Source organism: Orycteropus afer, unplaced genomic scaffold, assembly GCF_000298275.1.
Source record: "Orycteropus afer afer isolate SDZICR_OR568_19922 unplaced genomic scaffold, OryAfe1.0 scaffold00021, whole genome shotgun sequence".
In the NCBI taxonomy this organism is placed as follows: Eukaryota; Metazoa; Chordata; class Mammalia; order Tubulidentata; family Orycteropodidae; genus Orycteropus; species Orycteropus afer.
Window position 1 is genome coordinate 11,203,570 of NW_006921608.1, and position 10,221 is coordinate 11,213,790.

The window sequence follows — 10,221 nt, forward strand, 5'->3', positions numbered from 1 at the left end:
GCTGGCATGGGATCGGGCAGTGTTTCGTTCTGCTGTGCATGGCGTCGCTATGAGTTGGAAATGACTCGACGGCACTTAACAACAACAACAATAACAAACTTGCCTCAGACTCATCCCTTTGTCTTGCTCCAATGTATCAGTAATTGTCTTCTGCTCAGCTACATCTCCAACCCCTGATGACTTGCCCATGGCTGAGAACTGTCAGGCCAGACAGGCCAGCTTGACAGACATGTGGTTCAGAACTCTTGCGCTACTTCCAGTTTCCAGGGGAAATAACCATAATAATGAAAATGATAATGATAATGATATTGAAGAAGAAAAGGAAGAACAGGGGAGGAGGAAGAGAAGAAACATTTATTGAGGTACATTCTGTGTGCTGGTCACCATGTTAAGTTTTTTACTTGTCCTGCTCTCGACAACCCATGACTATCCTCATTTTACAAATGGGAAATGGAAGTACTTCCACAAAGCCACAAAGCAGATTCCAACTTGGCTCTTTCTTATTCAGAACCAGACTTTGAATCCTCATACTACAAGATGAAGGAGTCCCTTGGTAGTACAAACAGTTAATGTCTTCAGCTACTAACTATTGCTAACCAAAATGTTGCAGATATGAATCCACCTAGAGGTTCTCTGAAGAAAGGCCTGGGCATCTACCATTAGCCGTTGGAAACCCTATGGAGCACAGTTCTACTCTGATACACATGGGGTCGCCATGAGTCAGAACCCATAGCAACTAGTGCCTAATATATGGAACAGACATGCCATCAAATTACCAAGAAGGAAAATAAGAACAGCTAGAGGACAAATAGGAGCTCTGGTGATGTAGTGCCTAAGGCATTTGACTGCTAACCAGAAAGCTGGCAGTTCAAATCCACCAGCCACTCCTCGGAAGGAAGAAGGGGCAATCTACTTCCGTAGTGATACTGCCTTGGAAACCCAAGGAGGGATCGCTATGAGTTGGATCCAACTCAATGGCAGAAAGTTTGATTTTTGGTTAGAGGACAAATGTAAGATTGAAAGCTTAGAAGATGGGCTGTTGTTTATCTGGAGGAACCTTTTATTCTTATCAGAAATTTATCATCAGGTTACAATTATTCAGAAATTCTCAATCTTGGTAAGCCTTCTGGGGTGTTCAGTCACTAAGAGTAAGGAAGGTATATGGGCAAGATGCTGTCCTTGGGAAAACCACACTTCAGAAAAGAAGGCAAGAAAATTTGAGTAAGACCATGATGAACCAAAAGAGAAGCAAATAGCCGAGAAGGCTGCCTGAAGCCTGCACGCTTCAGCTTGAAACCTGGCATGACCAATGGTAAACTGTGTGACCTTAGAAATTTACCTTCTCTCTCTGAGCTTTAGTTTTTGCATATGTGAAAAAGGGCACAATAATGGCAACCTTTTGTATGTTCTGTAAGAATTCCCAGATATCTAGTGGAGCTGACAAGGGACAAGGTTGTAGTCACTTCTTGGCCACAGACAGCTACCCAGAGGAAGCTAGTAGTTGGACCTGTGGCCTCAGGACCATAGCTAAAGGGGACATCAAGCTCAATTGGCATAACATACTACACAAAAACATTATTCCACATCCTACTTTGGCAGATAGTGACTGGGATCTTAAAAGCTTGCAAGCAGCCATCTAGATGTAACGATGGGTCTCTCCTCATCCATAGCAAAGAAGAATGAAGAAAACCAAAGATATGTAGAAACAGTTAGTCCAAGGAACTGGTACACCATGCAATCCTCAGCCTATATGACTATGAGACCAGAAGAACTAGATGGTGCACTGTCAACCACTCGGAGGAGGATCTCTGTGGGAGATCCTGGATAGAGTGGGAGAACAATGTGGAACAAAACTCAAAATCATTAAAAAAAAAAAAAAAAAAAAAGGGACCAGGTTTGCTGGTCTGATAGAGCCTGGTAGAACCCCTGGGACTATGGGCCCTAGTTGCCCTTCAGGTCCGGAATTGAACCTACTCCTGTGACTTTCAGTCAAACAAAAGACAGGCATATGAGTTGAACATTCACATTAGGTAGATACACTCCTTGGAGATATCAATCATGGGAGAATAGAAGGGCTGTGCATGCACAGGGAGACAGCTCAGGGGTCAGGAGTGCATGGAGGGATGGACACAGGGAAGTGTATGGGGAGGAAGTGGGAGGGGAGCTGTTGCATTGTGGGAAATTACAGTCAATGTCATGAGACAAAGTGTATGTGAGCTGCTATATGGAAAGTGAATTTACTCTGTAAACTTTCACCCAAATCGTAATAAAAATTAATAATAATAATAATAATGCCAACCTTATTTGGTAGTTATGAGATTTTAAATGAAGGTGTTTATAAGGGACTCAGCACATGTAATATTGTTAATAAATGTTGGTTCTCCTCCCTCCTTGGGATTAGAGAAAGCAGTATCACTTTGCTTAAATGCATGTTAGAAGGTCTCTGACCACCTTTTAACAACAGAGATCTTTGTTGGTGAATATGCAAACCAGAAACAGAAGTTGAAAAACCTCGTCAATGGTATTTCTATCTTTCTGCAATTTGGCTCGTCATGAAGATTTTCCACCTTAGAAAACAGCAGAGGCTCCTCTTTGAGATGTTCTGATGGAGGTGAACCTTCTCGTTCCCTGGTATCAGCCAGCTAGGCACAAAAGGAACTTCAAGTAGAAATCCCTTCTTGTGTCTCTAGCAGATGAGCCAAATATTAGAAGGAGAGATAAGCGGTGGGAGTAGCATTGCAGCTGAGTCTTTTTTTTAAATTTTATTTTTATTTATAGTTTTATTTATTTTGTTGTTGAGAAAGTACACAGCAAAACATATTCCAATACAACAGTTTCTACATGTACCAATTAGTAACACTGATTACATTCTTTGAGTTATATAACCATTTTCAACCTTTTCTGAGTAGTTCCTCCCCCATTAACATAAATCCACTGTCCCCTAAAGTTCCTAGCTAGTATTTCAAATTGCTGTTATCAATTTGATCCATGTAGATAGCTCTTGAAAGAGCGTAATGCTCAAGGCAGACATTTTTCTACTTCTTCTTGTTGTTAGGTGCTATCACGTCAGTTCTGCGCCATCCTCACAATTGTTGCTATGCTTGAGCCTGTTGTTGCAGCCACCGTGTTACTACATCTCATTGAGGGCCTTCCTTTTTTTTTTTTTTTGTTGACCTTCTACTTTACAAAACATGATAACTTTTTCCAGGAACCGATTCCTCCTGACAACATGACTAAAGTACAAGAGGTGAAATCTCACCATCCTCACTTCTAAGGACCATTCTGGCTGTACTTTACCCAAGACAGATTTGTTCGTTTTTCTGGTTGTTGTTGTTGTTGTTGTTAGGTGCCATCAAGTCAGCTCCAACTCATAGCAACCCTATGTACAACAGAATGAAACACTGCCTGGTCATATGCCAGCCTCACAATCCTTGCTATACCTGAGCCCATTATGTGTCCACTGTGTCAATCCATCTTGTTGAGGGCTTTCCCCTTTCTCGTTGCCCCTCCACTTTACCAAGCATGATATCCTTTTCTAGGGAATGGTCCTTTCTGACAACATGACCAAAGTAGATGAGATGAAGTCTGGCCATTCTAGCATTCTAGTTTCCAAGGAGCATTCCGGCTGCACTTTTCTTAGTTCTTTGGTAGTCCATGGTACCTTCAGTATTCTTTGCCGACACCACAACTCAAAAGCGTTGACTCTTCTTTGGTCTTCCTTATTCATTGTCCAGCTCTCACATGCATATTGAGGTGACTGAAATACTATGGCTTGGGTTAGGTGCACCTTAGTCTTCAAAGAGACATCTTTGCTCTTCAGCACTTTAAAGAGGTCTTTTGCAGAAGATTTGCCCAGTGCAATACATTGTCTGATGTCTTGACTGCTGCTTCCATTGGTGTTGACTGTGGCACCAAGTTATATGAAATCTTTGACAACTTCAACCTATTTATCATTTATCATGATGCTGTTCATTGGTCCAGTTGTGAGGATTTTCATTTTCTTTATGTTAACATGTAATTCATACTGCAGACTGTAGTCTTTAATTTTCATCAGTAAGTGCTTCAAGTCATCCTCACTTTCAGCAAGCAAAGTTGTGTCATCTGCATATCACAGGTTGTTGATGAGTCTTCCTCCAATCCTGGTGCCATGCTTTTCTTCGTCTAGTCCAGCTTCTTGGATTATTTGCTCAGTATATAGATTGAATAAGTATGGTGAAAGGATACAACCCTGGCACACTCCTTTCCTGACTTTAAACCATGCAATATCCCCTTGTTCTGTTCGAACAACAGCCTCCTGGTCTATGTACAGGTTCCTCATAAGCACAATTAAGTGTTCTGAAATTCCCATTCCTCTCAATGTTATCCATAATTTGTTATGATCCACACAATCAAATGCTTTTGCATAGTCAATAAAATACAAGTAAACATCTTTCTGGTATTCTTTGCTTTGAGTTAAGATCCATCTGACATCAGCAATGATATCCCTCATTCTACATCCTCTTCGGAATCCAGCTTGCATTTCTAGAAGTTCTCTGTCAATGTATTGCTGCAATCTTTTTTGAATTATCTTGAGCAAGGTTTTACTTCCATGTGATATTAATGATATTGTTCGATAATTTCCAATTCTATGCTGCAAAAGGGGCAAGGAGATGCCATCTTCTGACTTCCCCTAACCCCACAAGAGGAAGACAGAATCACCATCAGTAGTCCAAAACCTACTCCTGTGAGGCTAGACATGCTGCCTCCCTCCAGCCCTTTCATCAACCCTGATACCAACCGTTCCTCCCACAGCACCCACCACCTTTCTGCTGAGTTTGATAATTCACTGCAGTGGCCACACAGAACTCAAGGATTATGGGGTTTATTAGGGAAGCACTAGGCTACAATTCAAGTTCAGGAACAATACTCAGTCTCTCTCAGCCTGCCTTCTCTCAGCCAACACTCTCTCTGAGTCTCTCTCCGAGCAGTGCGTGTCTCTCTCTCAGCAATGTGTGTCTCTCAGTGTCTATTTCTCAGCAGCATGTTTCTCTTTCTCAGCAGTGCATGTCTCTCAGGAGTACGTTTCTCTCAGCAGCACATCTTTCTTAGCCAGCAGTCAGGGAGACTCCCTTTGCCTCTAGGAGGGCTCGTTTTTGAGACTGGTAGAGTGGCCAAACTAACCATTCCCAACATCAGAATTGTATACACCTGAGAGAAAGCAAACTTCCCAGAAAATTACTTGGTGCTGCACTCAACAGAAATACCCCAGGTGAATAACTTTAACAACCAGGAGCTACTCAGTTGCTCATGGCAAATTCCACCACGGAGTTTACAAACATCTATGGCTAGAAAAGCCACACTATGTAATTTACTACACCACATATGGCATCACCTTTCTTTGGAATGGATACAAATATGGATCTCTTCCAGTCAGTTGGCCAAGTGGCTGTCTCCCAAATCTCTTGGCATAGATGAATGAGTGCCTCCAGTGTGGCATCCATTTGTTGAAATATCTCATTGGGTATTCTGTCAATTCCTGGAGCCTCGTTCTTCACCAATTCCTTCAGTGCAGCTTCGACTTCTTCCTTCAATACCATTGGTTCTTGATCCTATGCCACCTCCTGAAATGGATGAACATTAACCAATTCTTTTGGTACATTGACTCTATGTTTTCCTTCCATCTTCTTTTAATTTTTCCTGCATCATTCAATTTTTCTGGCAGTCCATGCTATATTCAGTATTCTTCACTACACCATAATTCAAATCATCAATCCTTCTTTGGGCTTTCTTATTTATTCTCCAGTATTTATGTGCATAACAGGTGATTGAAAATACCATGGCTTGTGTCAAGGCACTTTAGTCTTCAAAAGTGACATTTTTGCTCTTTTACACTTTAAAGAAGATTTTTGCAGCACATTTGCCCAATGTAATATGTTGTTTGATTTCTTGACTGCTGCTTACATGTGTGTTGATTGTGGATCCAATTACAATGAAGCCCTTGACAACTTCAGTATTTTCTCCATTTATCATGATTTTGCTCACTGGTCCAATTGTAAGGATATCTGTGTTCTTTATATTGAGGTGCAGCTCATACTGAAGGCTGTAGTCTTTCACCTTCATGAGTAGGTGCTTCAAGTCCTCTTCACTTTCAGCAAGCAAAGTTGTGTCATCTGTATATTGCAGGTTGCTAATAAGTTTTCCTCCAATTCTGATGCCACATTCCTTTTGATATAGTTCAGTTATGAAAAGTGAAAACATTTTTTACTAGTTAAGCTAAACTACTGTTTGGTTTTAAGAAGACATCAGGGGATATTTTTGGTTTGAGGTTTAAAGATTATCTCAGGATAAGTTTCAGGGATTCGTCCAACCTTCATGGCTCTAGGAAGCCCATGAGAATTTGAAATTCTGTTTTGCATTTTCTTCTTTTTGATCAGATTCTTCTATGATATCTTTGATCAAAATGGTCAGTCATGGTAGCCTGGCACCATCCAATTCTTCAGGCCTTACAGCAAAGGAGGTAATTGTTCATAGAGGCAATTAGTCACATATTCCATATCCTCTTCCTATTCCTGAGTCTCCTTGTTCTTCTGTTTTCCAGGCAAATAGAGACCAATTGTTAGGCCTCGTATGGCTGCTTGCAAGCTTTTAAGACACAAGGTACTATGCATCCAAGTAGGAGGTAGAACAGAAGCATTAAACATGTTATTAGGCCAATTAACTGGGATGTCCCATGAAACCATGACTCTAAATCTCGAAACCAAGAAATCAAATCTCATGAGATTTTTAGTTGTACATAAGCAGCCATAGTTGATGTTTTCTGTAGGCTTTGAAATGTGCAAAACAGAGAAGACCAGAGTCTGTAGTAACAATTCAGAAATGTTCACAATGATTTCAAAATCCAAGGCAAGACCAATGTGGTAGTTCAGTTTGTGTGTCAACTTTGTTGGGCCTTGATGAATGGCTGGGCAGCTGGATGTAGTATTCCCCATGATGACACTGGTAATCAACCCCATGGTGGAATCTACTGTGAGCAGCTGAGTAGTTGCCTTAGGGAATGTGGTCTGCTTCCTGTATATAAGCAGAGGCCTTGGAAAATGGTCTCTAGTTTATGGCATGCTTGGACTCTGCATGTAGCCATGTCATTGTTCAGTAGCCTGCTATGCTCTGCCAATGTTGGGACTTACAATGGACTTAAATTAATGGCCTGACATGTGATTTGGTAACATTGGAACTATACCTTTTTACTTGTCAACCTTGGGCTTCTCAGCCTCAGCAGCCAGCAGCTGTCTGAGAGAAGAAATCCCTCTAGCTCCAGTGGGCCGGGTGCAGGAGGCAAAGCTGAAGCCCAGGGTCAAGGGGCTTTCACAAAGCCCCTAGAGACTGGCACTTTGAACTTGGACTTAAAGCCTCCAAACTGTAAGAGAGTAAACTCCTGTTTGTTAAGGCCATCCCATCTGTGGTATATTCCTGTCAGAGCGGCACTAGGGAACCAGAACAATAAATAATGTGTTACTGTGATCATTTTATTTATATTATCTCCCATCAATATCAAGCTCATCACAGGTACAACTCACCATAACATTTAACATTCTCGGCACACACTTTTTTTTTTTTTAATTCATAAATATAACAAGCATTTAAATCATTTTTTTCCATTTGTAGCTGTTTTCCTTGGTCCCTGATGGTTTTAGTCACTGTTCATCACTGTTTATCAAATAGCTTTCACTAATTCATGGCTTCAGTGAATTCTGCCTTAGAAGACTGGGTTGGAGTCCAGCCTGTTTCTTTGAGTCCTTCAGGCTTTTGTGGTAAGTCCTTCAGGCTTGTACAGAATTCTCTTCACTGTGCGAAGCTGGGAGAGCACACAATTGCCCAGGAACACACTTCTGCTTTTCCTGTCACTTCCCTGAAGGCAAACTGCGCAAAGGGACCATTTAACCCCACCCCCACTTTCCTACAGGTCTGTTTGATTCCTAGGCTTGTTTTTTATTTGACTCATTCATTTGACTCATTTGAATTCTAGCCCTAAAACATCATAGGGATCATCTTCATCCTTTTGCATAATTAAAAAGGAAAACTAGTGATTTAAATTGCCATTTGCTTATTTAGTGTTGAGGGCGTAGAGGCCAGGCTTGGGAGATCCCAGTCCTGTTTCCTCCCCATACCCTTCCTCTGCTCCTATACATCAGCACTTGGCCCCTGGGCAAGTGGGCTGATTATTTCTGTGGGGCTACTGCCTGCCATTCATTTTGACCCACACTTTATTTTTTTTAATAACTGAATGTCCTTAGATGAGAGCCTGGTGTTAGCTTGAGGGCCATTTATGTTTGCACTGGCATTTGTAAACCCAGTGAGGGAAAAGCAAGGGCAGAGTGCTATATGGGGATATCAGGTAGGTCTGCTGATGCCCTTCTAGATAAGACAAACACAAGCCAATTTGCTTCCAAAGGTTTGTGTTTCCTCCACCTCCTTCATCTTCTTAAACTTAATCTCACACTTAGGTAATACCTGAAAGTGGTTGCATGCTTGGAACGTGGTTCCTTAGTCACAGAAAGAGTTCAAGACCCCAACACTCATATTGACTTTGCTTTTCTTAGATGCCCAAACTCTGTTTAGGAAGGGCACGTGGCATCACCACTAATTGGAGTTGACTCTGTGACAACTGGTTCTGTTTTTTGGTTATATACGATATTTAAAAAAAGAAAAACGTATTCCATAATCACTACTTGAGTCCTTGATTAAATAAAGTATTGGTTTGGTGAAGCAGGAAGAGTCTGTCACATATTGGGTAAGTAAGTGGTTTTTAACCTTTACTATGAAGGGGATTCACCTGGGGATGATTTAAAAAAAAAAAAAAAAAGTGCAGGTGCCCAGGCTTCACTCCAGAGACCCTTCTGAGGAGTGACTGGTGGGTTTGAACCACCAGCTTTCTGGTTAGCAGTCAAATACCTTAGGCACTATGCTACCAGAGCTCCTAGATTTATTTTTAGGGGATCTTAAAGCATTGAAACCAGAGCTATTTGGTTGTACCTTGCTTAAATAATTCTTACATCATTAGTAACCATCCAGCAACTATGTGGACTCTCTAGACCTTAGACTCCTAATCTGTAAAATAGGAGCTTAGTGTCTATGATTTCCAAGGTCCCTGCCAGCTCCAACTTTCTATCTAATTGTGATTCCTAGTTCTGGTGGCGTAGTGCCTAAGGCATTTGACTGCTAACCAGAAGGCTGGTGGTTCAAACCCATCAGCCACTCCTCGGAAGGAAGACTGGGCAATCTACTTCTGCAATGATACCACCTCAGAAACCCAAGGAAGGGTCGCTATGAGTCGGATCCAACTCAACAGCAGTGAGTTTAGTTTGTTTTTTGACTTCTTTGTTTTTTAACTTTCTTCAAGTTCCTGAAGAGGATTGCAGCTGGGGGAAGTAAGTAGGAATTTGAAAGAAAAAGGCTGAACACCACAACAGAATTTAAATCTGGGTGGTATGTGGCATGTTAATGACACAGAGTTAATGGTGCCCTGTCACTTGTGCACTCAGGCAGATTGCTTAACTTCTCTGCCTCAGTTGCCTTATCTGTGAAGTGAAGTCAATAATGGCACCTGCCTGATCCAATTTTTGAGAGGATTAAAGGAGTTAATTCAGGTAAGGTACACTGCAAGTGCTCAGGAAATATTACCTGTTATTTTTATATCTCTAAGACTTTTAGTAACTTCAGCTCATTTGACTGTATCTAAAAACCCCACCCTGCCTTCAGGTTCTAGTCTATTAGTAGCTCAATAAAATTCATATCAAGGAGAAAAGCAAGCTCAACTGGTTTGTTGCTGAGACCTGAGAAAATACGCTTTGAAAGGGGCTAAATCCAGATGTTTGAGAGTGGGTGTGTCCCCACGTGGCAGAATAATCCCCAGACCAGTTGCTGAGTTCTGAGTGAGGGTGACTCCGAGTGTTGCAGAGCAGAACTGTGCTCCACAGGATTTTCAAGGCTGTGACCTTTGGGAAGCAGATAACCAGGCCTTACTTCCAAGGCACCTCTGGATGAGTTCGAACAGCCAAATTTTGGATTAGTAGCTGAAACACCTGTGCTACTCAGGGACTCCTTTGTGGGAGAATGTTGTTGTTGTTATGTGCCATCGAGTCAAAGCCGACTCATAGCGACCCCTCCTTGGGTTTCCGAGGCAGTATCACTACGGAAGTAGGATTGCCCAACCTTCCTTCCGAGGAGTGGCTGGTGGGTTTGAAC